This window comes from Marmota marmota, unplaced genomic scaffold (assembly GCF_001458135.2).
Source record: "Marmota marmota marmota unplaced genomic scaffold, marMar, whole genome shotgun sequence".
Lineage (NCBI taxonomy): Eukaryota > Metazoa > Chordata > Mammalia > Rodentia > Sciuridae > Marmota > Marmota marmota.
This window is the reverse complement of record NW_026000225.1, coordinates 2,258,552-2,285,785: the sequence shown is the minus strand read 5'-3', so window position 1 is coordinate 2,285,785 and position 27,234 is coordinate 2,258,552. Positions and strand designations below refer to the sequence as shown.

General features: G+C 39.3%; 1 long non-coding RNA gene across 2 annotated transcripts; it reads left to right on the top strand.

Moving 5' to 3' along the window:
• The first annotated feature begins 2,123 nt into the window (after nucleotides 1-2,123).
• On the top strand, nucleotides 2,124-26,304 carry LOC125613262. 2 transcript variants are annotated; one of them, XR_007343768.1, is made up of 4 exons: nucleotides 2,596-2,719; nucleotides 7,745-7,749; nucleotides 15,260-15,267; nucleotides 26,293-26,304. It is a non-coding gene; the product is annotated as an uncharacterized LOC125613262 (long non-coding RNA). The 2 variants fall into 2 exon arrangements; XR_007343767.1 differs by lacking the exons at nucleotides 2,596-2,719; nucleotides 7,745-7,749 and adding an exon at nucleotides 2,124-2,441.
• Nucleotides 26,305-27,234: the final 930 nt, after the last annotated feature.

The window sequence follows — 27,234 nt, the reverse complement described above, 5'->3', positions numbered from 1 at the left end:
CAATATAATCTGATGTTGAGGTTCTCAATTGTATTTTTTTAAATTTTATTTATTCAGTTCTTTAGTGCCACAATATGTTTGGTTCTTTTTTGTGACTCTGTCTCTGCTGAATTTCTAATTCATGTCATGAATTTTTTTTCCTAATTTATTTGAATAACCTATTCATATTCTCTTATATTTTAAAATTTTTTCATTAAAAATAATTTTGAATTATTTTTCAGGCAACTCACTGATTTTTCTTTGGTGGGGGTCTATTACTGGAGAGTCATTGCTTAACTTTGGAGGCCTTTATTTTTTCATGCTTTTTTTTCCCAGTAGATTGGTGTTTGTGCATTGGTCAGATTAGTTATCTCTACAAATTTTATAGAGTAGCATTCATAATTAAAAAAAAAAAAAAACTTTCTCCAGGTAATATGCCCTAGGGTGTTGAATGATTCCACTGTGTTGGCTTTAGTTCAAGATGGGTGCTTCCATGAGGTTCTTTGTAACTTTTTCAACTATAATTGTTGATAATGTCTATTCATGTCTTAGTGGCCTTGGCTACAGTGTTGTTGGATTGCTCCACCAGTTGGGATGTAGCTCTCTAAGGTAGGGCAGATTCACTAGCAACTCTGGGCATGATGCATCCTGCTGAGGGTGCCAGCTCTCAGTTTCCTAGAATTACATGGGGGCAGGCTGTCCCAGGGTCCTAGGTTTGTATGGGCTCATCATGCCTAGTAATGGGGTGGGGTACCTGTCAATGTCTGTAGGCCCCATGAGGCTCTGATCAGACCAGTGGGTCCAGACAGCACCTGTCAGTGTCCAAGAACTATATGAGTGACTTCTGGGGGCTTACTTACTCAAGACAGGCTTCCTAGCTGTTGTTTTCTGGAGTGGAGAGTGGGTAAAGGAGACTGTTTATCTGTTTTTCAGGGCCTCAGTGAATTGATCTTCTGAAAAGAGGCTGCAATGAACTCTTTATTGGGGCTGCAGGAGCATAGTGGGGCTGCTCAGCTGCTTCCAGGGGGGTCTCAGTGGGCTTCCCTACTATTGTCTGGAGGCCTCTATTGTCTATTACTATTGTCTCCCAGCATAGCAGGGCTTCCCTGCTATTGTCTGGAGGCCTCTTCAGGCCAAGCCAATCAGGGTTGGCTGACCAGGTGCTTCCCTAAGCTGTGGGAGGATGGATGGGGTCACCTAGTTTGTTCAAAGGGCTGGATTGTCTGACCTACTAGCGGCAGCTGCCGGGATACTTCATAGGATCCCAGGTAGACAGAGTTTCAATATTAAAAAAGAAAAAAGGGTTAGGGATGTGGAGATGTAGCCCACTAGTAAAGAACATGCCTAGCACATGCAAAGCCCTAGGTTCAATTGAGCAGCAGGAGCCTGGATTGGGGTGAGCACTTTATGGCTGGGCTCTTTCTCTCATGCAACACACTGTAGGGTGATAATCTGGCAACTCTCCAATGGGCTCAGAATCTTTGAGGGTTGTAGAAATTCTCCAGAACCAAATGTTTGAGTCCATGATATAAGTGTGGATTCCTGGGGTCTCCTGCTTACTCTTTCCCCGGTAAATAAGTCCCTTTTGGTTTAGAGTTGATCTTGAGATGTAGATGCTCTATAGTTTCCTTCTTTATAAGGCCTTCGTATATCTCTGTGCTACACAAAGTCTCTGCCCTACTCCCAACTGCATTATAGGGATGTGCTTCAAATGCTCCAGTGAAATAGCTATTCTTTTCTTTACTAATTTTATTTTTATTATTCTTTATTTTGTTTTCTGTTGTGGAGGGGAAAATGCCAAGCACTTCTGGCTAGCTATCTTCCTGACTTCACTTCCTAAGTGACGTCTTTTGACCTTGAGTTAATTTTGGCTTTTTCCAGAGGGACCATGGAAAATCAAAGGATTTGTTTTTCTCCTTATAGAGAGAAAGCCACTAGACTATTGAGCCTAAATAATATGCTAAATAAACTATATTAGAAGCATTGTCAAGAGAGAAGTGATGCTAAGCCTTCTTTATATTTAAATGTTCCAAAATCATATAAAACTCCTAAAGATCTGACATGTCATAGTAGAATGTTATTGACCATAAATTCTATTTATTATCTTAAAATATTGTATGGCACAGAAATAACGACATTTCCTTGCCAATTGCCCTGTAATGAACTCTCATCAGATCTTTTTTTTTTCCATTTGGCTCTTTTTATTAGAGAAATTGAGAATACAGCAAGTACGGAAAACCCACGGTGAGTGGAAACATCACAGATACCTTCTGGAACCACAACCCCTATGATCCCCAAAATGTGCTTTGTGGCTTCAGCGATATGTAAGGGGGAGGGGAAAATACTGAAAAAGGCCACTATTTAATGGTGAAAGAATGAAGCTGTAGAGGTCCTAAACAGCCCAGGGCCAAAAAAGAAAATTAAAAATCTGCACAGAGCAAGCCAGCCTCTGACTGCTGAGAGTAAGGCATTCAGGCGCCAACCTAGTGAGTTCTCAGCAGACATGTTGGTCAAGTACACATAGAGGCTATTGGTAGTGTGCTGCACGTGGACACACACACACAAGTGGGCATACACATACCCACACACATTCACACCCAAAAGAGGGAGAGTTGACTGGATTACACATTGGTGGTGTTGGTTTCATGTTCCCTAAGGGTCTGTGCTATGTTGAACCAGAATCTTCCTGCTTTGGGGTGTGGGGTGACTAGGCCCAAAGACTGCTACTTTTCTGGGTGTTGTTACAGGGCTGCATCTCATACCCCCATACCCCAAAGCGCATGACCAAAGAGCAAGTCTGGCTTCTGATCTGTGCCGTTGCTCCCAGGAAACTAAGTGAACTTCCTTCTAGTTGGCCACTGTCCTGTTGGACTATTTTCTAAAGGGACAAATACTGTTCATTCTGTCAGGCCCTGCACGAGTTCATCCACTGAGTCTTTTTCTTGATCGACCTAGGGTAGTGACCTTATCCAGAACCAAAATACTCCTATGTTCTTCCTAAGTTTCTACACTGATTCTTTCTTCCTGGACCCCAGCTGTAGCTGGAGATTCACAGGGAGAGGAAGGCAGGGATGGGGGCAACATTAACAAAACTATTGAACAAATCAGACATTCTTCTCATACTCCCAGACACCCCTTTGACAATTCCAGCCCCTCTGCCTTAGGACCTAAGTGGCAGTTCTAATACCTACCATCTCCAGGATGTAACACACCCTCTTGAAGTCCTAGATGGCAATAACCCGAGACTGGAGTACTATTTTAGAGGTTCACCTGTGAGCCAAGATCAGAATTCTATGAACCAGATCCTTCCCCACCACCACTCTCCCTGACACCATAACAAGGCAGCCCTGGGTCAAGAGCAATTGTTTTTCACTTCTAGTAGCAATTCAAAAACATGGACTTAAGGATTCTACGACTCACTAGCAATAACATGCCATTGCCTTCTAAACTCTGCGTCATGTCCCCCAGCAACATGGGGCTCAGTGAGGCTGACAATGCCACAGTGTGCACAAAAGTGATCAGATGAGCCCTGTGCTAACGGTCCCAGAACCCCTCCATTGTCTCCACCAGTATCAAGAGCAGGACTAGCTGGCTCTTCTCTTTAGAAAGGGTCACTGTCAGCCTACAAGACAGCTTTTCAAATGACTGCCTTTTATCTAAACATATATTGTCAGTCATTCATGTGCTGCTTCCACTGAAGAAACACACACCACTTCTTTCTACCTTTAATTCAGGGTGCCCAAAGGCTATTGGACTTGAGAGTGATCAAGTGATCACTGGGCTTGGCTAGGGTCCAAGGTATGCGTGTTGGCCTTTAGAAGGGACCTTGGTGCACCAAGACTGCTATACATTCTGGGGCTACCACCTGATCCTCCCTCACTTTGTGCAGTGTGTGATGCTTGCATGTTTCATTCTACAAAAATTCTCCCTCCCTCCCCTCCCCTTATGTTTTAAACATTTATATAAATTCTTTAAACAGCAAGATGGAAATCTTATTTCATTAATGTCTTTGTTCTCCCAAAAGAGCATCTAAAACCACACTGTGAAATCTGTGAATCTGTGTACTGTTAATTATGTCCCCTTTAATGTAATAATTAGATCAAGCAAAGAGAGAGATGGCATCTTGAGAAACCTATAATTTGGGGGACTTTCCAGTGCTATCTATTGATCATATAATTAAGACCACATGAGTTTGAGGATCCTGAGACTGACCAGACTACCAGGAACTATCTCAGGTCACCAGACTGATATCATTTCTAATTCTTGTGACTACTTAAAAAACAAACAAACAAAATAAAAAGTCCTGGCAGAGTCAAGATTTATTCAAGTCTGTTTGACAGACTTTAAATGACCACTTTATAACTCTCATTAAATGAACAACTAATATTTGAGGTTACTATGATATGTATTATCCTATATATCTGAGAATATACAAATACACTCATACACATTATACAAAAATGTATTGAAATTAAAGGTTTGTGGGTCTAAGAAATACAAGATAACCAATAAGTTCTCTCTTTTATACATTGTATCTGTACCTTAAACATATAAAGTGTTTAATGAAATGTTTTAAAATTTCTGTCTTTTGTATTTGGTACCATTTATATATTTTTTTTAATTCTCTGTCATTTGAAACCTGGCTTACATCTGTTTGCTTTGACTAAATAAATGTTTCATTATTGCATAAACACTGTTTCCTAAGCCTATGAGGTCTGAAGCTATTTTCTTTTCTTTTCTTTCTTTCTTTATTATTATTATTATTATTATTATTATTATTGGTGGGAGAGCTACTAGGGATTGAACTCAGGGGCACTCAACCACTGAGCCACATCCTGAGCCCTTTTTTATATTTTATTAGAGACAGGGTCTCACTGAGTTGCTTAATGCCTCACCTTTGCTGAGGCAGCTTTGAACTTGTGATCCTCCTGTCTCAGCCTCCCTAGCCACTGGAATTGCAGGTATGTGCTCCCATGCCCGGCTTATTCTTTGATTTTTGTTAATGCTGGTAACATATATAGACCTGTAATTATAGTTATCTTATCAAACTATTAAATTTTGGATTTTATATTTGTTCCAACAGCTAAGTTAATATATAAAGGACTCATTCATAAATGTGATGCTAATTATTATTGGTATTTTAATGTTAAATATATTTGTGTTTCCCAAGTATAAGTCTTCTAAAATGCAAAAGCTTTCAAAAGACAGTTTACCAACTTGATTCCTCCATACTCAAATTACTAGTAATTACAACCTTTTTTAGGTTTATATTTGTGACCATTATCTTAAACAAAAATAATTAAATACCCCCAAACACTTGGTATTCCAAACCATGCTGCTATGCTTATTTTAAAAAATTGGGCATTGGTAACTTAAAGAAAATTATAATCGGGCTGGGGATGTGGCTCAAATGGTAGCGCACTCGCCTGGCATGCGCAGGTCGCTGGGTTCGATCCTCAGCACCACATAAAAATAAAATAAAGATGTTGTGTCCATGGAAAACTAAAAAATAAATATTAAAAAATTCTCTCTATATAATTTTTAAAAAAAGAAAATTATAATCATCTGTAAAGAGTCAAATTTACATGGGGGTTTATTTACATCATCTAATATTTTTAGGACTATTATTCAAACTGAATTTGTTTTGCAGTTTCCTTGTAGAACTTTTAAACTGTCACCTGTTAACATTTTATAGAAGTACAAATTTTTTAAATATTTATTTATTTATTTTTAGGTGTAGATGGACACAGCACAATACCTTTATTTTTATGTGGTGCTGAGGATCAAACCCGTGCAAGGCCAGCGCTCTACCGCTGACCCACAATCCCAGCCCCCAGGAGTACAAATTTTAACAGAATAACCTAAACAGTAGTTTAGGATGATTGTCATCACCTGCAAGAAGATAGGCTGTAATGTTAATCCTAGTCATTAAAAGGACTGGTGGAGGGGCTAGGGTTGTGGCTCAGTGGTAGAATGCTCGCCCAGCACCACATTAAAAAAAAATACAAAACAAATAAAATACAGGTATCGTGTCCATAAAACAGAGAGAGAGAGAGAGAGAGAGAGAGAGAGAGAGAGAGAGAAGAAGAAGAAGAAGAAGAAGAAGAAGAAGAAGAAGAAGAAGAAGAAGAAGAAGAATTAGCAAAGATTTTTTTTTTTTTAAAGGACTGATGGAACTGACTGTCTGGGTATTCAACAACTGAGATTTCTCTCTTGGAGAGAAATCAGGAAATAAAAGGGCTAAAGAAAAAGGCAGCCAGTATTTTGGCCCTTGCCCTCTAAGGTAAATAGGATCCAGGGAATGATGGGACTCCTCTAAGGATCCTACAACTCTGGTAAGTCACCCAACCTCCTGATTAGGAGGATTGTGAAGACCTGAGAGACTAGGGGCCACTTACGAATATTCTGCAAAAAGCAAAGTCATCGAAGATGGAAAAGTCCCCAGTGCTTCCAAGGAAAGGCATATGGCCAGCCAGGCACTGACCCATCCTGACAGACTGGTAGAGGAAAAAGTCCCTAAGACCTACCTTGGAGGAGCCTTGATTGATCTTAACAAAAATTGTAGAAAAAGATTTTTGCTTATATTGGCAAGACTACCTATGTAGTCTTGGACACCCAGCAGGGAAGCATAACCAGAAAGAGAAAGATTTGAAAGACAGAAATTTTGTCATGGGGGTTAAAAAAAGACAGCCATACTTATGGAGCCATTAAGCCCTTTCCCTACATAAATTATTTAATTAGATGTCTTCTGACTTTGGCTCCTTCTTATATCTTAATTTATAATGGTACTCCTACTTTGGGGATTACAGAATATATAGGATATGGAACTGATTCCCCAAACTTTTGAGTCTTTATAAAATACTATAAAATTAAACCTGTCCCTCTTGAGGTTTTACAGGTCTAGACCCCATGTTACCAAAAAGAGAAAACTTCTTATTCATATGGGCCATGGGAGGATCTATATCCTGTTCACAAAATAAAACCATAAAGCCTGTTTAAGCTAGGTCCCACTCTATGCCATATACCAAGAATCTTGCTTTCTTTCATTCTTGTAGGACTTTTAACTTTTAGCTATGAGAATTACTCTATAACATCAAGAGCCAGTTTCTTAGTTAGGAATCTTTTTATTTTGGAAACCCTGATTATCTTACTCCTTACCTTCTTATGCTTGCACCCTGGACTATAGAATAATGCATATGCCCAAAGTAATAATATTAGCTGGGCTCAGTGGCACACACCTATAATCCCAGTGACTCAGGAGGCTGAGGCAGGAGGATCACAAGTTCAAAGCCAGCCTCAGAAACTTAGTGAGACCCTATCTCAACATAAAAAATAAAAATAAAAAGGCCTGGGTATGTAGCTCAGTGTTAAAGTACCCCTGGACTCAATCCTCAGGGCAAAATAAAGTAGTAATATTCAAGCTCATTTGCCTGTCTTCAACTGACTGTCACCACTGTCAGGACCTGCTATGTTCTTACTGCTATTATTATTCCTTGCTTTCTTAATCATATGACAAAATTTTTATCTTTCAAATTATAACAACTCTATATTAAGAGGATGGCAATAAAAGAATTCCAACCCAACCCACAGATAAAACCAGTGTCTCTTTATATCCTTCAGATCAGTCAGGATGAGGCTTTTGATCCCTAGCTATGTGGGGTCATGGCCCCTTGTTGGCCTGAAGCAGCCGTAGAAGATGGTCGATCCTTCCCCCTCACCAACCCTTAAGATTAAAGGAGCAAAAATCTCAGGGAGGGAAAATGAGGTAGGGTAGAAGAAAAAAGAAATAGGTAGAAAGGAGACATAAAGGAAGGACAAGAAGACAGGATTTTAATTCAGAACTTCTGCATACTTTCTAGGCCTGTCACCTTCTAAGCCTGTCTCCCTTCTTGGCCTGTTACTCCCTAAGTCTGTCTCTATTCCAGACCTGTTACTCCAAAATTCTTGAGAACTCTTTAAATCTATTTGTGCACTATTAATTAACACCCAATAACTAGACTGAGCAAAGAAAGAGATATCTTGAGGAACCTATAATTTAGGGAGCCTTCCATTGCAATCTATTGATAATGAAGACCACAGCAGCCTGAGAATCCTGCAACCGACCAGACCACTAGAAACTATCTTAATATCACCAGCCTGCCATTATTCCCACATACTTTTCCATATGCACCTCTCACCAAGTTTTCTTTAAAAGAAGAACTGGAAATACCCAAAGCATATGTCTCACTCTTAAGATAGCCTGCATTCTTCCTTAATGCATATATCTTTTTTTAATCCCAAAGGCATCTCTCTCTCTCTCTTAAGATTGCCCTCATTCTTCCTTGAATTTGTATCCACTTCCTGAAGTAAACCTCTGTCTATGCCTTTGACTGGGATGTGGCCAAGAACCCCTTCTCACTGGGAACTCCTTGGACCCTTCTCAGGAGACCCCTCTTCTTTTGTGACACTAAGTTGATTGTATCTGGTAGAAATTGGGGGTAATTCTAGAGACTTAGTGTCTCTAGAGTTTCAGTAGAAAACTCTAGTGCACCAATGATTAGATTCTAGTCCTTTTCTTATCTCCCTTGGCACTCCCAGACTAGAAATTGAACCCAGGACCTGTAACATGCTGAGCAAGTGCCCTAACACTGAGTTACATCCCCTAGCTTAACTTGACTGAGTCCTGAATTCTTTCAGGTTTTTTTTCCCTTTATTTTTTCTTTATCATTTTCTATATCTGACTATCATTCTAATTTTTTTCTTCATTTTTCTAACTTGGAATTACTACAACCAAAAGCCACCTTCTTCAACAAGCCAGAAGACTGAAATTGACAACTTGATATATCCTTCAGAGAGAATCACCACAAGAGCTCATGTATGGGTACCTTCATGTTTGTCACTGCCTGGGCCATTCAGAAACTTCACCGTGCTGCAAACAGCCCAGACATACTGTTTACCAAGCCTAAGGCGAGAACTTGGAGGACTCAGTGAAGAGTTTTTGTACATTTTATTACTCATGCACTCCTTGGTAGTGGCAGGCCAGAACACAGTGGAGGAAGAATATGTGGTACGGGTTGTATGCCCACTGTGTAGATGGATTTCTTCAGGTGTCTTATGAGTACATTCTTTTACTTTACAATCAAGGTCACTCTACTTTTATTCTTACCTAAAGTTTGGAGATAAAGGAAGGGGCCAGGTTCCCATCTCCATTTCCTTTATTTTCGCGTCGTTAGAGTCCTTCTTATCTCATGCAAGCTTTCCTAGACACTTATTTGTTTCTACCCCAACACTTCACCCCTTCAGTGCCTTGGAAACCCCTTAATGTCCCTCACAATCACATACTGCCCCATGTCTTCTGTGAATCCCTCTAGGTATGGATCCAAAGGCACATTGCAACCATATCTTATAATAGCAGAACAAGAAGCAAGAATCTGTCAGCAAGTAACTAAGGTAATTAAAATAACACTGATTTGTTTAGACACTGGGTTAAAGCATAAGAGATATTGTGTTTTAGTCCAGTTTTGTTTATCCAAGTCCATTCCATCTCATTTGCAGGTTAGACTACCCAGGAAGTCCTTATGCTGCAGTCAGATCCAATAGTCAGTCCAAATGGCATGATTTGTAGCTTCTGTCACCTAGTCCAGGAATAGGTTCCTTGTCGCTAATCTACGGAGAATATGACAAATGTTAATGAGCACCAATAGTGGCAAATTAGCTTCATGAGGCAGTATATAGGATACTGTATGATCTTGTGTTAGGCTTATCTTGGAAAGCATATCAGAATAATCTATCTTTACTTTACGGAAAGAATGAGACACCTCTGGAATATATAACTGCCATAAACTGATACAAAGTGTTCCTTGGATGATAACACCCTGAGAGTAAACATCAACTGTGCTTGCGAAATCCAGGTTCCCAATACAGAAGGCTTTACTTGAAAATTCAGATATTTTCCTGTCCCTGAACAAAGAGTCAGTAAGGTTAACCATCAGGGGCTTACTTGTACAGTCCATGACCTTGTCTCCAATGTGACCTCTTAAAGAGTCAGCAACAGTAAATTGTTACTTGTGACCTCAATGGTTTAAGAAAATATTCAATGGATATTTTCCACTGAAATTGTCCTTTATCTATAACCGGAAAGCTGGCAAGTGAGGGTAAGATAGCATAGAGGTCTGGGTTTAGTGTCCTCCATGCATCAGGCAGAAGAGCAGCCCACCCCTGCATAAGTTATTTTTAGTCCTTAAGACTTATCTCAGCATGCCATTCTTTCTTTTATTTATTCTACCTCCTGTTGAATTGTATGACAGTGGAAAATCCAGAATATGTTCTGATCTTGAGCCATGAGACATGAGTTCCTGGGTCACTCTTAATTACCTGTGGTGTGCAATATATGGCTCTCAGCTGGATCAGTCCCTTAATAATTGCCGTTTTATTTGCTCTATTGCTGGGAAAGGCTTGCATTGAGCCTGTAACAGTGTCAACACAAGTCAATACATAGGTGGTCCCTCCTGATAATGGGAGAGGGCCAATGTATTCTATCTGCCATCACTGAAGAGGGACATCCACTCATTTGATATGCCCCTTGGTGGCATCCAGTCATTATGAGTAGCACGAGAGCCAGCAACACAGTTCTGGCATGTAGCACAACATTAGACCTCTTTATGGGTAGTCTCTATTGTACCACAGCTACTAACATAGTCTTTTGTCCTGTGTGCTTTAATATACAACATAGCCAAATGGTGATTCCCTGTTTTGGGGCTTCCTCCATCCATCTGTCTTCATTAGTTGTATAATCTTGACTGCTGCTTCTCTGGTGATGGGCTCTGTGGCAAAAGAGTTAGCATAAGTAGCATGAGTTGTTTTTCCAACAAGCTATGTTGTCCCTTGCCCCCCTCCATAACTGTTACCAAAATCTAATGGGGGTCCTAAATCTCTTAATCCGCTAACATAAACCCCCATCCAAAGCCATCTGGAGTGGCATGGATAGTAAACTCTGCATGTTTTGATGTGTCTAGTGTTCCAAGGGCTTGTGCTTATTTTACTGTTCATTTATTTGGACTGATTAAATACCTCAGTATGCCAGTCAGTCCAGTCCCAATTATGTAGGGGGTCATAAAAACAGAGATGAAGAATGAAAGCCTTCTAGTAACCCCACGTATTCTTCTATTTGCTTTACTGTGTTGGGAAGTGGAAATACCTGAATGTTATCACAGCCTATGGTACAAGCTTTATCTTATCTGACCAAACAACAACCAAGAATTTCACTGATAAGCAAGGGTCTTGCACTTTATTCAGGTTCATGGCTTATCCTCTTCCTTGCAAATGAGTCAAAAATGTGGGTGCAGCCTCAGTGAACACTGAAAGAGAATCAGATATGATTATCAGATGTGATGTATACATTTTTACCAGGAGGACTACATTTTTATCATACCATAACACAAGATGGGGTAATGGAGATATCTTTGAGGTACCACCATAAATATCCATTTTCCACCTTCCTATATGAAGGCAAATGAGTCTTGAGTCTCAGGGAACTTATCTATAATAAAGGAAGCATTAGAAAAATTTAGCACACAGTGATATGTTCCCAACTGCATACTTAGTTCTTCTAGAATAGTGGTTATGTTGAGAACAGCTACATAAAGGAGAGAGATCACCTTATTTAATTCCTGTAGTCCACTGTCATCAGCCAAGTTCCAACCTGCTTTCTCACCAGCCACATAGGGCAGCAAAAAGGACAATAAATTGAGTAAATTTTGTTTAGTCAATTCATGTGTGGTCTCCATTATCTCTTTTTTTAATTTATTTTTTGTGGTGCTGGGGATTGAACCCAGGGCCTTGTGCATGCAAGGCAAACACTCTGCCAACTGAGCTATATCCTCAGTCCTTACATTATCTCTTGATGGCCACCAGGGAGCCAATAACGTTTGGTGGAGACAATTCAGCGGGGTGCAGGCAAAACTACAGGGGGTGTTTTCATGCCCCCTTAATATTGGCTTTGTAGCTAACACACACTTAATCTTCCAAAAATGCAAACAGAACTCTCCTATACTAATCTATAGGCATTTACCCCATAGGATATCAGCACTAACAATGTTTTCAGGAATGGGAGTTATGAACACTGGGTAGTGGGGGGTGAGAGGCATCCAAGCCACAGCATCAGCAATACAACTTGGACTCTCACTGTTTTTCCTCGTATCTATCAATAGCAAGTTAATTGCCTGAGAATCTGTCAGGACTACCATATATCAATTTACACTCAGCTCTTGTGTTCACCAATGCTGTTAACTCTTGGAATATTTTTGTAAACCAATGATTTTCCAGTGTCATATATGGCCTCTGATTCAGAAACATGGTTTGGACCCCTGAATCATGGCCTCACCTCAGTCATTCCACGACCAAAGACCTAAAGACTCCTCAGGAGGAGCCATTGGCTCTGCTTTCATTATATCTCCTAACAGGAGAGACTTGTCTTTGTTTCCTTTTGGAGTAGGAGTCCATTCTATTTTCCTGATTTTCTCTTCCTTATTAAGAGGTAATGGCTGGGGGGGAAAAAGGCAATTGGTGAATCCTTTTCTCCTTTGGCAGCTGTTTCCATAACTGTACCAGGGTGGCATTAGGTTGTACATCTATTCTTTTACCCACTCCTACTGCTGTTAAATCCACCCCACATCTGTTTATGGGAGACTTGAAGAGATCCTTCCAGTTTGGGCTGGGTTTTAGGGATTCCATTTTCTCCTAGAGTGGCAATCAGTTGTGCTGCTTGCTAGAGGGGTTGCTCTACTATTGGGGGTAATATTGATACCAGGGCATCTTAAATGGACAGAGGGGCCACATGTAACACTGTAACCCTCATTACATTAGGTAAAGTCATACTGTCTGGTCCTGGGAAAGGCTGCTCATAAATAGCAAGTTTTATCCCCAGTTCCTTCAAATAACCCTGTAGCTCTTCCATAGAGACCCCCTGGTTCTAGTTTTAACTTGTCCTGTACTCTGTGGACCTGAGCCTAAGTAGCTAACTGCTTGTTGGTAGCTAAGTTTAATGCACAAAGTGGCCTTGCCACCACTTCAATGGACTTCTTTTTTTTCTTTCTCTTTCTCTTTCCTGTGACTACTTTGGATGCTGCTTCCAACAGCACCCTTCTTTATGTTTCTGGGTGTCCCCAAATATATGTGGTGGTTCCCAGCCCTCCAGTAGGAAACCCACTTCAAACCACATTGAAGCTGTGGCCAACCTAGGATTTTCTCCACAGACTTTATGTCCTTTCCTGACTCAGGAGTCAACTCAACATATTTCTCACCGACTATTCATCTCCAGGGCTACAAATTCCCCAAACATACTGTTTACTGACCTCCCCCCATCCCCCCCCCCAAAAAAAAACTTGGAAGGCTCAATGGACAGTTTGGGGACATTTTATTACTCATGCAGTCCTTGGCAGTGGCAGGTCAAGATACAACAGAAGGCTTCACTGCTCCACTTTATGCTTTGAATATAGTCCTTGCTGCTCCGCAACTGTGACATTTTTAAAATGAATGAGTTTCTTTCTCTTCCCCTTTTCTTCATCCTTCTGAATCTTAGGGAAACAGGATTACCTTTTTTCCCCCATCCTTGGCAGAGTTACCTGTCCTTGAGGATACACCCACCGCAGGAACAAAGGAATTCAGACTTCCTTCAGAGATGGCTCCAGAGCTATCTCCCTAATAATGAATTACAACTCCCAACAAAAAGAGAACACGTGGAATTTAGCCTTTGAATCACCTCTTTTAAAAGTTCCCTCTGATGGACAGAATCATAGTCTCTGGGACAGGAGTCCCTGTGTTTCTTCTTTGCTAGCAAAGCAAAAAACTTCTTGGTCCTTTTTCTCAAAACCACGTCCTTATTATTGGCATTGGGGATAAAAACCAAGATTTTAGTAACAAATTTGGCACCCTATATGGGACCTGAGAGCAGCCCCTGCTCTGACTTTCTTGGGCAGTTGTGGCTTTCCAGGCAACCCCACTTCTGTGCTGAGGATGCAAGGTGGCTGTTGAACTTGTTGAAAGCAGAGTACTGGAGAGTTAGGAAATAGGTGAGTTTGCCTCAGGTTTAACCAGAGGAGCTATTCCTATGAGTAATGGAGGGGCTGAGGGACTGTCCCAGCAGTTGCCAAAGTCCCTTTTGCTTTGGGGAACTCCCACCTTCTCCATGCTAAACAGTGCAGGTTGCTCAATCTTGATTCACTTTGAGAAAAAGGAAACTGAATGCAGTAAAGTCATGACACCCTTGGTCATCTGGTAAGTCTGCTGGTGTTCTTGCTAAGACTCTTGATTCCACACATCTGATTCCTCTTCATTGGAACATCTGGTCCCTCTTTGTGGAGATACCCATGGCTCCAAGGGTGTAGGACTCATGGTTAAGCAGGACTTGAGAACCTAGGGATTTTTACTCTCTTCTGGTCTGTTCTAGGTTCTCATCTGTTTGTTGACCTTGGGTTCAGGAATTCCCTCTGATTATTTGTCTGTGTTTGTGTTTTTATCTATTACTGCCCTTTTTAAGACATGGGCAATGCTGTGTTGATTCTACAGGTAGTCTCTTGGGAAAGATCTTGGCTGGTTTCTTTAAAGGTTGCCATCAGTCAGACAGGGTTTTAAGGATCCTCTCTGGTTGTCTATTTCTGTGTTTCTTTTTTGTACAATCTTGGAGTTGGTCTGTCAGAGTTAAAGTAAATGGAAGAAAGGGTCACCTATATGTATAAGCCTATAGGCAATGCTATGTTGATTTTATAAGTAATCTCTTGGGAAAGATCTTGGCTCAAGGGCCACCTAGAGGTATAAGCCTAAGAAAAAGATAACATTCTTCTCTAATGATCTGACCTTTGAATGGCTTCTGAATTATTATACAATCTTAAAGTTAGTGGTAATCTGTCAGAGGTAAAGTAAGTGGAGGAAATTCTGTATTAAAGGTCTCTCTGTTTCAAAGGTTTCTATGTGTCATCCATGGTTTGGGGGATTTTCTCTGGTTGTCTGTCTTTTATTCTTTCTTTCTTTCTTTTTGTATCTGTTTCTGGTCCTTTAAGACATGGGTCATGCTATGTTGATTTTACCAGTAGTCTCTTGGGAAGAAAGATCTTGGCTGAATGGGCCACCTATAGGAATAAGCCTGTTTAAGAGAAAGATGTTTGACTATAACACAATTTGGTTTTTTGAATGTTTTTCCCCTGGATTATTAAACAATATTTCAGTTGGAATTGGTCTGTCAGAGGTAAAGTATATGAAGATATTTTTGTATGTATAGGCATTTATGCAGCTGCATGATAAAGAGTCTGAAGAGTCAGAAACTAAATTAAGGATGCAAAAAGGCACTGCCTCTTGTGTGCAAGGATAGAAGGATACCAGAAGAAAGGGTTTTTTAAAAAAATAGACTTAAATATTTTCAACCCAGTGCTGGTAGTCCCAGCACTATTTCTCAGCCTGGCCCCAGACAGCTGCAGATTATTTCACCATGGGTCAAGGACACCAGCCCTGGGCTGAAAAAAAAAAGAAAAGAAAGGGAAAAAAAAAAACAGGAAAGCTGCCTGGGCTATAGAAAAATCTGTAAAGAGAAACTGGCCTCTGCCCTGCCTTCCAGTCCCTTTTACCCATGGTGGGAGGGGCAGCTGGCCACAAATGACATGGCAGTAGGTTCCAGCACTGTTAGTTTATGACCTGGGAATAGGAATGGTCTCCCCTTTTAAGATCTGACAAGACACCCCATTGGCCAGGAGGTATCTGTCACTGGGTCAGAGCAATTCTTGCTGTGATGGTATTCCATCAAACTAAATGCATGGGGAGACTGGGAGGATAAACAACTGTACCCAGAAAAGAAAAAGACAGAAACTAAAGCTAACCTGTGTTTTATTGGCAGCCTGTGCAAAGTTATCTTCGAGGAATCATAAAGAAAAGATGGAAAGGACCTCTCCCACTGAATATGCCCAGTGTAAGAAAAATGCCCAAAAGAAGATTCTCAGTACAATTGACAGAGGGGAACTCACTTAAAGATGATGGCATAGTGATAATGATAAGGGAAATGGGTCAGGCTCAAGAATATTCTGTCCTCCAAACTTTTGAATGCAACCTGGGAGAAAAAAGATTAAGGCACAGTTTTTGTATCTGCTAGATTATTTGACCCTCTCCTGGGATAAAATTTGTTGTGTAAATTAAATGCACAGATAACATTAATAAGAATTGTTTCAGAATATGAATTAAAGAAAGGGTCTAAAACTGGAAAAGAGATATAAGAAAGTTATGGGTATGTAAATATATAAAAGTATGAAAAATTAGAAAGTAAAAGAAATGTTTCTGGATGAGAAAGTATTCTGTATGGTAAAATAATATTCTTGAACTTAAAGAGAGTACAAAACTGTGAATAAGTTGTAGAATGTTTAAATAAGTTGCAGAAGTTTTGTGCATAGTAAATCTCTGAAAGTTTGTATGTGATTAAATCAGCGATAATTAGCACAAAGTTATTCAAATTTTAATGTACTGATATGAAGCAAAGTCTGAAACATTAATTTGCTCTTATCCATAAGATAATTTTCTTGTATCTGTCAAATTTTATTATCTAAGGAGACTATGTCTTAAAGGAATTAGGGTTTGTATCTGTTTCAAAGTCTTTTAAATGATTACTTTGTAACTTATTAACAACTGTTATTTTAGGTTATAATAGTTGATACCTTAAATACATGTGACTAGATATATGTATACATTTATGAAGGCCTTGTGACAGGGGCCACTTCTTCCCCTTATCACATTCTGCTTCTTTAAGTACGCTTCCCTCTAGAAACCTGCAGGTGGCCTTCTATCATGTAGACTAGAAATTTTATGGCACCAGATAGCTTATAAATGTTGTGAGAAACTGGAGATGGGGACTCAGAATTTGGAGTCTGGTCTCCTTGGAGCCTGCAGGAATAAAATAAGGTTTGAGTTCTCCCACTCTCCAAGTGCTGTTTATCACTTCTTGACCTGTCTGATTCCCACAATGCCAGTGATAAACAGATCAAGTTTATCCATGTAGAAAGTTAGGAGGATTTGTAGATCTATGAGATCAGAGTCAAACGGACTCAGGACAAACTCATGACTGTAGAATCCTTTGTGATATTTATTATTAGGCACTTCAACACAAAAAACCCTTCCTCTATAGCCTTCACCTTTACTTAATTTTGGTAGAGCTGATATAGGTGTACATCTTAAGTTACATCTAAAAAACAAAACAAAACAAAAACTTTATTTTTCCTTTTAAATGTGCATTTGGTTATACTCGCCTCTGCTTTGGTTGTACTCTCCTGTCAGGTGTTTAAGACCAAATTGGTCAAAATTGAACTTGTTCTTATCTACTCTTAAGGTCAGCTGAGAATCCACAGAAATCCCTCTTGGGAATGTGTGAGAAGCCTCTTGGCTTCTTTACCCTTCCTCTACCAGTCATGCCATCTTCCAGAATAGGTCAAGGTCTTGCTGACCATATGTGGCTTTCTTTTGAAGCATCAGGGACATTTCCCTCTCTGATGACCCTCCTCTTTTTAGAATGTGCACTGGTTGACTTCCTTCTCTCTAGGGTCCTCTGTATTCCCCTGGTTCAGAGGTCAGGTGACTCACTAGAGTTGCAATGCCCTTAGAGGGGTCCTGTCATTCTTTAGGTCCTGGCTGACCTTAGAGGGTAAGGACCAAAATATTGGCTGCTTTTTCCTTGGCCTTTTACTTCCTTGACTTTGGGCTCCAAATTTTTGGTTTTAAACAGCCAGCAGGCCAGTTTCACCAGTCTTAAAGTGGGATTAGTGGGTTATAACTTCAATGTCTATAATTTTGCAGTTACCCCTTTCATTTAATTGTGGTCAGTACTAGTATTGGAAGTCAGCATTATATTCTATCTGTCCTGTTGGTGGTGACTTATTATCTTAAATTAACTCAGGTTGTTCTTTTAGAAGTAATACTTCTACAAAACATTGACAGGCAACAGTTGTAAGTTTTACAAGGAAAATACAAAATGATACTAAATTATCTTTGGGATCCACTTCATAAATCTGTACCCTTGGGTCTGAAGCCTCAACAGGGGAGTATTTCAAAGGGGAGTAGTTATATTCCTAGATGTAGTTATTTACAATCCCAAAGGTAGGGGTCTATGGTGTTAATTAGGTTCCCTGAAGAAGGGATGACTATAAGGGGAGGGGAACTCTTCCTTTCCCAGGCACTAGTTTCCTCGACAGTGTCCTTATAGTTTATTTTACATCCAGGCCTAGTTTTGTCATCTGTTACAGTATGATTATGAGTTAAGGTCTTCATGGTTTTCAGAAATTGGCTGAAATACTAATGCTTTGGGGCTAATTGTTTATAAAAAAGTAATGCTTTGCTATCCTGTTAATTGTTGTCTTAGCATGATCCCTATGTATGCACTTTCCAATCACCCACTGCCTGCCACTGGACCTCTGGATCGCCCTGATTCTGAATACCCATTATTGTCCATGCCCCACCTGATAGAGAACATGTACTCAGGTTTCTTCCTCTAACTTCACATTCTCTCAACAGGAAGCAGCTTGGAGACATCCTTGCCCATTTTTTCCATAGAAATGGAATGCAGAAATTGACTATGGGGAAATGTAACAGTGGTTCACTTTATGCTTTTAATATAGCCTTTGCTATTTTTTTAAATGAATGTGTTTCTTTCTCTTCCTCTTTTCCTCTTGGGGAAACAGGATTACCTTTCTTCCCTATTTTAGGCAGAGTTATCTGTACTTGAGGACACACCCAATATAGAATGAAGTAATTCAGACTTCCTTCAGGGATGGCATCAGAAAATCTAGGAAATGACTATCTGTCAAATTCATAAGTGAACTGCAACTCCCAACAGACAGAAAACAAGTGAATTTTAGCTTTTGAATCAGCTCTTTAAAAAAATACCTCTTCCCCTGATGGGCAGAATCATAGCCTCTGGGATAGGAGTCCCCTATATTCCTCCTTTATAATAAAACTTCTTTTTCCTTTTTCTCAAAACCATGTCCTCATTTTTGGATTTGCACTGGGGACAAGGACTAAGCTTTTGGTAGCACTCTGAGCAGGAAGAATATATGATACAGGTTGCATGTCCACTGTACAGATGGATTTCTACAGATTGTTATAAATATAATCTTTTACTTTAAAACCTAGACTGGAGATAAAGGAAGTGGCCAGCTTCCCCTCTCCATTTCTTTTGTTATCACATTCTTTAGAGTCCTTCTGTTACAGGACTGGGGACTTCCAGGAAACTGAAACAGTGCAAAGGCCCCCATTCAAATCCTGATTCTTGCAATCAAATCAAAAAGATTTCAGACATGTTGCTCAGAGTAACAGAAATGAGTTTATTAGAAGATATGGAACAGGGAGAAAGGGAGCACTCTGAGGTTAACAGAGAGGACCTCTCCTGCACTCATTTTATTGGGGACCCCAGAGAAGTTTCCAGAGAGTCCTGCCCAGGTCCACCTCTTGACTTTTGACTGACACTAGGTGACATCAGACTATCAAGTCCCCACTGCCATGACAACTCTAGGTCACTTTGGCCCACAATGACAAGTTCAAATTGGATTCTTAACCATAAATTCTCACAGATTTTATGGATAGGAAGAATTATCTTTATCTCCCTGAGTTCCAGGATCTGGTCTGTAAAAAGGGTCACAAAATTATCCCTCTTTAAGGTAATTTGGCTCCTCTAATTGACATTATTTGGGCCTGCATTTCTCCGACAGTTAACAGGTAGGAATGTGATATAGGCTGATCACTTAAGTCATGCAGGCTCCAGATAAGTTGCTTCTTGGAAAAGAAGGCCCATTTTATAGAATTATTCCCTTAACCTCCTGTTCCTACCACTCATTCTTATCTCTGCAAGCTTTTCTGGGCACTGAATGGTGTTTACCCAAACACCAAACCTACTCAAACCACAAAAAATGTTTCAAGCCCATCATCTAGAAATCTTGACTGGTCCCTCCCAGACTCAGAAACTGCCCTATTATTCTTTGCCTTTCTTTTGTTTCCATAATGAAGGATATGGAAAATGACAACCCCCAAGACAGTGGGACCTGGTAGGAGGGAGGAAGGAAGAAGGCAAAACATTCAATCCTTCCCAGTGACAATGGGTCCTTAAGGGAGGAGGCGGATACTGAGTGCTGGGCCCTGGACTGTCACACTTTCCCATTGCCAATGAGTCCTGGAAGGAGAAAAGCAAATGGCGAAGCTCTAGGTAACAATGGATCCTGGAGGAAGAAGATAAGCAATGAGTGCTGGGCTCTGAGCTTCCATCCTTCCCAGTAACAATAAGTTTCGAACTTTTTTTATAACTTTTTTCCTTACTGCCCAAACTGACCCGGTCTGCTTAAGTCTCCAATGATTTATTCACCCTCATTGTAACCTGTAAAACACAGACCTCTTCTGTAACCAGGGGTCATTTTCTACCCAGAAAGTGAAACCTTCAGATGCCTGACTCTGCTGCTGAATAAAAGGCATGGCTGATCCATGAAGTCTGCTCCCTCCTGGTTATTGGTGTTTTCGTTATGGTGCCAAAACCGTTTTGGTTATTTTTGCTTACACATAAAAAATACTCATTAAATAACTGATCTAGACAGAGGCCTTAAATTGGGCCTAAATCGGTGGAAACCTACCTGTAGCATTGTCTTCTGATGAGACATAACTGTATTAATCAAACATACTCAAACCACAAAAAATGTTTCAAGCCCATCATTTAGAAATCTTGACTGGTCCCTCCCAGACTCAGAAACTGCCCTATTATTCTTTGCCTTTCTTTTGTTTCCATAATGAAAGATATGGAAAATGACAACCCCCAAGACAGTGTGACCCGGTAGGCGGAAGGAAGGAAGAAGAAAAAAATAGTAGTAACTCCAAAAAACAACAACAACAACAAACAGAGATCATCAGGTTATAAAGTGAAAGGTTATTTTGGCCCACAGATTTTGAGGTTTGAATCCAGGATCACTTGGCCCCTGCTTTTTGGCCTGTGATGAGGTAACACAACATAGCAGGAGCACATAGCAGAGCAAAACTTCTCAACTCATAGCCAGGAAGTGAGAGAAAGAGGAAAGGGCTAGAGGTACACACCCATGACCTGAAGATCTTCCACTAGGTGCCCCTCCAAGGTACACACCCAATGACCTGAAGATCTTCCACTAGGCCCCAACTCTGGAAGGTTCTGTCTCCCCATACTACCATGCTAGGAACCAAATCTTAAACACATGGACCTTTGGGAGGTCCTTTTTTATTGATTGATTTCTTTTATTGTTTTTGCTCTAAACTTCCTTTCAGGAAGTTTCAAATGAAGGACTGTGAAAGTCCAGAACTTACCACCCCAAAATATGTCTCTTTAACATGAGGATTGTTTTGAGAAACAGTAACCAAAGGAAAAGCTCTGCAAATCATGTGGAAGTTATCCTTTTGGTAAGGTAAATTTACTTTTGTAAAGTAAATCTTCATTTGTTTTTATTTTTTTTTTAATTTTTTATTGTGGGTTGTTCAAAACATTACAAATTTCTTGACATATCATATTCCACACTTTGATTCAAGTGGGTTATGAACTCCCACCTTCACCCCATAAACAGATTGCAGAATCACATCAGTTACACATCCATTGAGTAAATCTTCATTTGTAAGAGTGTCTCCTTCTCTGTTCCAGGAAGCAAAGGGTAACTAAATCACAAGAGACTGTAATCAGTGGAGAAGGCAGGTATTAAATCTAAATAACAAATCTACTCTTGTTTACTGAGCTTTTCCTGGTCACCACCCTATAACTCCCCCTCCACACACCTTTTTTTGCTCCCACTGGAAATAGATTTAACCCTAAATTCTGAGCTCTTGGACCAGCCTCACCATTTCTCTCCAGGGCATTTTTTGAAGATGAGATTTACTTATTTCTCTACATATTTCTCATATATACATGAGTTATACATACTAATACACTTTATTTTCTTTCTTGTTAATTTGGTTTTGCTACAAGGTTCCCAGCTAAGAAATCAGAAAACTTGGAGGGAAATGTTATTTTTTCTACACTACACTCCTAAATACATGAGGATGTATTTACTAAGAATAGGACTTAACTTTTACATAACCACAGTTCAATTATTAAAATCTGGATATTTGACATTAAAACAAAACTGGAACTTAATTCACAGTCTATGCTTAAATGATATTGGTTTTACTGGTTATATCCTTTATAGTTTTTTTTTTTCTAATCCAGGATTCAATTCACAATAATATATTGCATTTATCCATTGTATCTCCTCAGTCTCTTTCAATTTATAAAAAATATCTCCTTATAAAGTCTAAATGATTCTTCTGTATTTTTTTAAAATTTTTTTAGTGATATATGGACACAATACCTTTATTTTATATGCGGTGCTGAGGATCGAACCAAGTGCCTTACATGTTGCATGCTAGGCAAACACTCTACCACTGAGCTACAACCCCAGGCCTCTTCTTTGTTTTTCTTGACCCTTCTCATAAATTAAGAAAATTAGCCTTTTGACAATTTATTATTTATTCTCTGACATGGTAAATATTTATAAAAATTTAGTGAGGTTTTATGACTCCCAGGCTTTATATTTTAATTAGACAAGTCTTCCCTACTCTAAGTTTACAAATAAATTTCAATCAAGTTTTTTTTTTTTTTTACTTTTATAGTATCTTTTTCAGGTGTAATGAATGGTCCACTTGGGATTTTTTCTTTTCTTTTCTTTTGCATAAGGAATGAAGAGGGAATGTAGCACCGTTGCCTTGCCCCTCAAGAGAATAGTTTATTGTCCCAACCATTTATTTTAAAATCCATCTTGAAATGCTACCTTTATCATAAACTTCATTCTCATTTGTTTCAAATCTATTTTTAAAAATTTATCTCTTCATATTTCTTCTCCAGGAAAAAAAAAACATTTTAAATGATTGTAGTTTCACAATGTTTCCCATATGGAAGGTGATACATGATCTCATTTAATCCTCAAAGTAATTCAGGGGAAAAAAATTCTTTCTCCCATGATTGCAAATGAGGAAATGGAAGACAGGTAAAGCAACTTGTCCCTGGCTTCAGTGAAGTTAGCAGATATGCCGGGATCTGTACCAGTCTCTCCATTTTTCTCCAGGACTTTTTGAATGTATGGTCTTCTAGCAGTGTTTTGCAGGTTCTTGTACATTACCAAGATCCAGAAAGGTCATCAGGTTTCCCCTGGCACAATAGAAGACCTTGCAGTTCATTAATCTTGTTGGTTTTGGACCCAACTTTTTTCTCTATGTAATAGATATTTCTAAAAAGCTGTATTATCCAATTTTTATAACATGAATGCATTTTCAAATGAACAAGAGTCTCAGTTGAAAAGAACTCTCAGAGAAGTTCTAGTAAACAGAATTCTTTTGCAGTGATAAAATTTGCTTATTTGCCCATCTATTTGTGATTCAGATTTTGAGGATATATTTGGGTCATTTTTAAAAAAGAGGCAAGCCCAATTGATTAGAGCCAACTGTATAATGAGAAGTACATATTAAAATCATAGATATTGTGAAAAGAACAATAAGATTGGCCATCATGGGAAAGATCAGTGCCTCTAGGAGAACCTGTGTCTCCCTACTTCACTAGCATTTCATACACACTGACAGCTGCCTGGCAAAGATGACCGGCATGATAAATGATGGTCCCAATCTAAGAAACCAGTTTATCTTGCTTAGACAGCAAACTTGAAATTGCCATGTAGAGACATCCAAAGGGCAAAAAAGATTCTAAGAATCTGTTTTATACTAGTCTCCACACTGAGATTCTGTGGTTTTCTGCAGCAAGTTCAAGAAATTATGTCTTATACTTAGATGTCTACTGAGATTGCTGAGGTAAGATTTAGTGAGCAACACTTCATGCCTAAACTGCTCGAGGGGCCTTATGCATCTCTTTGGATCCTTATATGTAAATCTTAGTAGACAAGTCTTTCCCATTTGTATTTGTAAGCCTTTCATAGCTATGACCAAAATGCCCAATAAGAACAACTTACAGGAGGAAAAGTTAATTTTATTTCATGGTTTTCAGAGATTCAGTCCACAGTTGGCCAAGTTTCTCGATTTGAGCCTAATGTGAGGCAGAATACCAAGGCAGAAGGGCATCATGGAGGGAAGTTGTTCACTTCATGGTAGCTGGGAAAGAAAGTGGGGGTGGAGAGAAACAGAGAGAGGGAGGGAAGAAGAAAGGAGTGGCAGGAAAGATGAACCCTTTCAGCACATACCCCCAGTGATTCACCTCCAGCTACATCACACCTGCCAACAGTTACCATCGAGTAAATCCATTTTAAACTAGGATGGACTGATTAGGTTACAACTCTCAAAATCCAATCCTTTTACCTCTGAATATTTCTGCATTAAACAGGAGTCCCTGGGGAAACCTCATATCTGCTCCTGAACCCCAAAAGCTCATGTCCATCTCACCAAATACATTTAGTCCATTCCAAGAGTCCCCATAGTCTTAACAGTTTCAACACTGCCCAAAAGTCAATTCCAAAGTCTCATCTGAGATTCAAGACAAACCCTTGGCTATAAAGCAAGATCAAAAGCAAGTTACATATACCCAATATACAATGGCACAGAGTAAATATTACATCATTTTAATGCTTTTTTAAAAAATAAAAAACAATATATCTTGGTGGTAAATAGACCAATATGAAAAATATAATAAAGTGAAAACCTCCATAAGGCCGCTCACAGAGATTAACTCTTATGTAATTTTTTCCGCTATGTATTATGTCTTGAAAACATATCTATGTCAGTTCTTATTTTTTTGAACAGCAGGATCATATTCCATTGCATGGATGTTTCACTTCTTAATTAACAACTTCCTTTTTGATAGTTGTTTCCAATTTTGGCTATTATAATAGTTTTGCAATCAACATCCTTGAACGTTTTATGTTTGCACACATGCCAAGAATTTCCTAGAAATTCCTGGAGGTGGAATTGCTGACTCAAAAAGTATGCAAATGTAAATATTTTAATAGTCATTGCCAAATTGCTCTTGAAATTGTTTATGTTTTATGTACCTTTTCCAGTTTAGGGCAACTGGATCTGATAAATTAAGAACCGTCTTTCCTCTTTGAGCCTGAGAGTACTTGATTTTACTATGAGCAAAGTAAGATGAAACTATGAGTTCTGTATTAGTCAGCTTTCCATTATTGTAAAAAAAAAAATACCTGAGATAATCCTATTATAAACAGAAAAGTTTCGTTTTGGCTCACAGATTTGGAGAGTTCACAAATTAGCGCCATTTTGGGGGGCCTGTGGCAAGGCAGCACATCATGGAAGTGACCCATGGTGAAGCAAAACTGCTCACCTTATGATTGAGGAGAGAGAGAGAGAGAGGAAGATTGGGGTTCCTCAATCCTCTTTGAGGGCACAACCCCAATGATTTGGAGACCTCCCACTAGATCCTACCTCTTAAAGTTTCTATTCTGTCCCAATAGTATTAAAATGGGCACTAAGCCTCTAACACGTGGGCATTCCAGACCCAAACTATAGCAAGCTCCTAAAGACAAGAGTTTCCCTCTTTCTTTATTTGTTGTCAAATACATGCCAAAGTTACCCATATAAAATCCACGCTGCTCTCTGCCTGCTTGTGATTCTCAATTACCAAGAGGCTTCTCCAGGCCAGAGTTGTGTGGCTCAGGGCACTGCTGACAGATAGCCTGGGACCTGTCAGTGAGTCTGATGGGATGAGGTGTCCCAATACATTTTGTTGCTTTATCAGATGGAAAATTGTAAACTAAGGATGCCATCCAATCACAGCCCTCTTCTTTGTTGTATTGAGGAGAAAGCAGAGGTGTTCCTAACATGTAAGCAGGGACACAGAGCTGAGCTGAAATTCAGGGACAGAGTTGAGGTTCATGGCCTGCTGATTTTATTTTATTTATTTGTTTATTTATTTACTTATTTATTTTGCCTGTTGATTTTATGACATGTTCACTAGATAGTCTGATGATGTGTGCTATCACAAGCAAAAACTTTCCATGCATCCCACAACCAGTCTTGGGGCACTCCTCCTTTTATATTTGGTGGTTTGATGTAAACTCATGGGCCTGGCTTTTCTGATATGTGATTTATATGCCATGTATCCATGTGCTACTGATTTAATCCAATAAGTTCACAGGTGGTCATTATTTATCAGCATGATGATTTTTTTATATCAGTTTATGCCTTATGGTGTGCTAGGGAGTTGGTGGTGGTATACTTGTATAAACAATGTGCAGAATCATTCTCTCTCAGCTTTTATTCTCAAAACGTAGTAACTCATGGCAAAATACTGCTTTGTAGAATGGAGTATCTCAGGGTTAGGCACAGTCTGAAAACTATTGTTCTATTCAGCATGGAGTAACTGAGAGCAGGGAACAGCCTGCTCTCCACTTGATACTTCTTTAACATTTACTAATAAGTTAAGGGGGAAATAAGTTGAGACGATGGCTGACATCTCATGAAATTTTCATGAGTAATCAAAGCGTATTTTTTCTTTAAAAAATGAATTAAAAAGCTGTAAGTTGGATCACAGTTCATAAGTGAACTTTTCAATAATGATTATGGTTTATTATATGTCTACTTAAAAATAGTTTCCCAAATCTCTAGTAACTCACACTCTTAGACATTGGCTGAATTAAATGATGAAAATTAATTGAATATCTAGATGTTTTCTAAATAAGATAAAATACTGCAATAGTAATTTTTGCTCCTAAGTCTGATTCAAGTTTTAATTATAATTAAAATTTTTTTATAGCTGGGCATTTTGGTGCATGAATGTAATTGCAATTACTTGGAAAGTTGGGGCAGAAGTATCCCAGTTTGAAGCCAGTCTGGGAAACTGGGTAGCAAGACCTTGTTTCAACATAAAATTTTACAAAGGGCTGGGGATATTCCTTAATGGAAGAATGCTTGCCTAGCATGTGAAAGGACCTGAGTTCAATCTCTGGTTATGAAAAAAAAATTTTTTTAACCTTTTTGTTGATACTGGGGATTGAACACAGTGTCTAACATGAGAAGTATGCACTCTATCATTGAGATACATTCCCAAACTAATTTTTTTTTTGTACTCAGAATTAAATCCAAAGCTGTACACATACTAAGCAATTGTTCTACCATGAACTACATCCCCAGTTCTTTTTTAAAATTTTATTTTGAGATAACATCTCATTAATTTGCCCAGGCAGGACTTAAACATGTAGTCCCCCTTCCTCAGCCTCCCACATTGCTGGAATTACAGGCATATGCCACCATACCAGGCCCCAT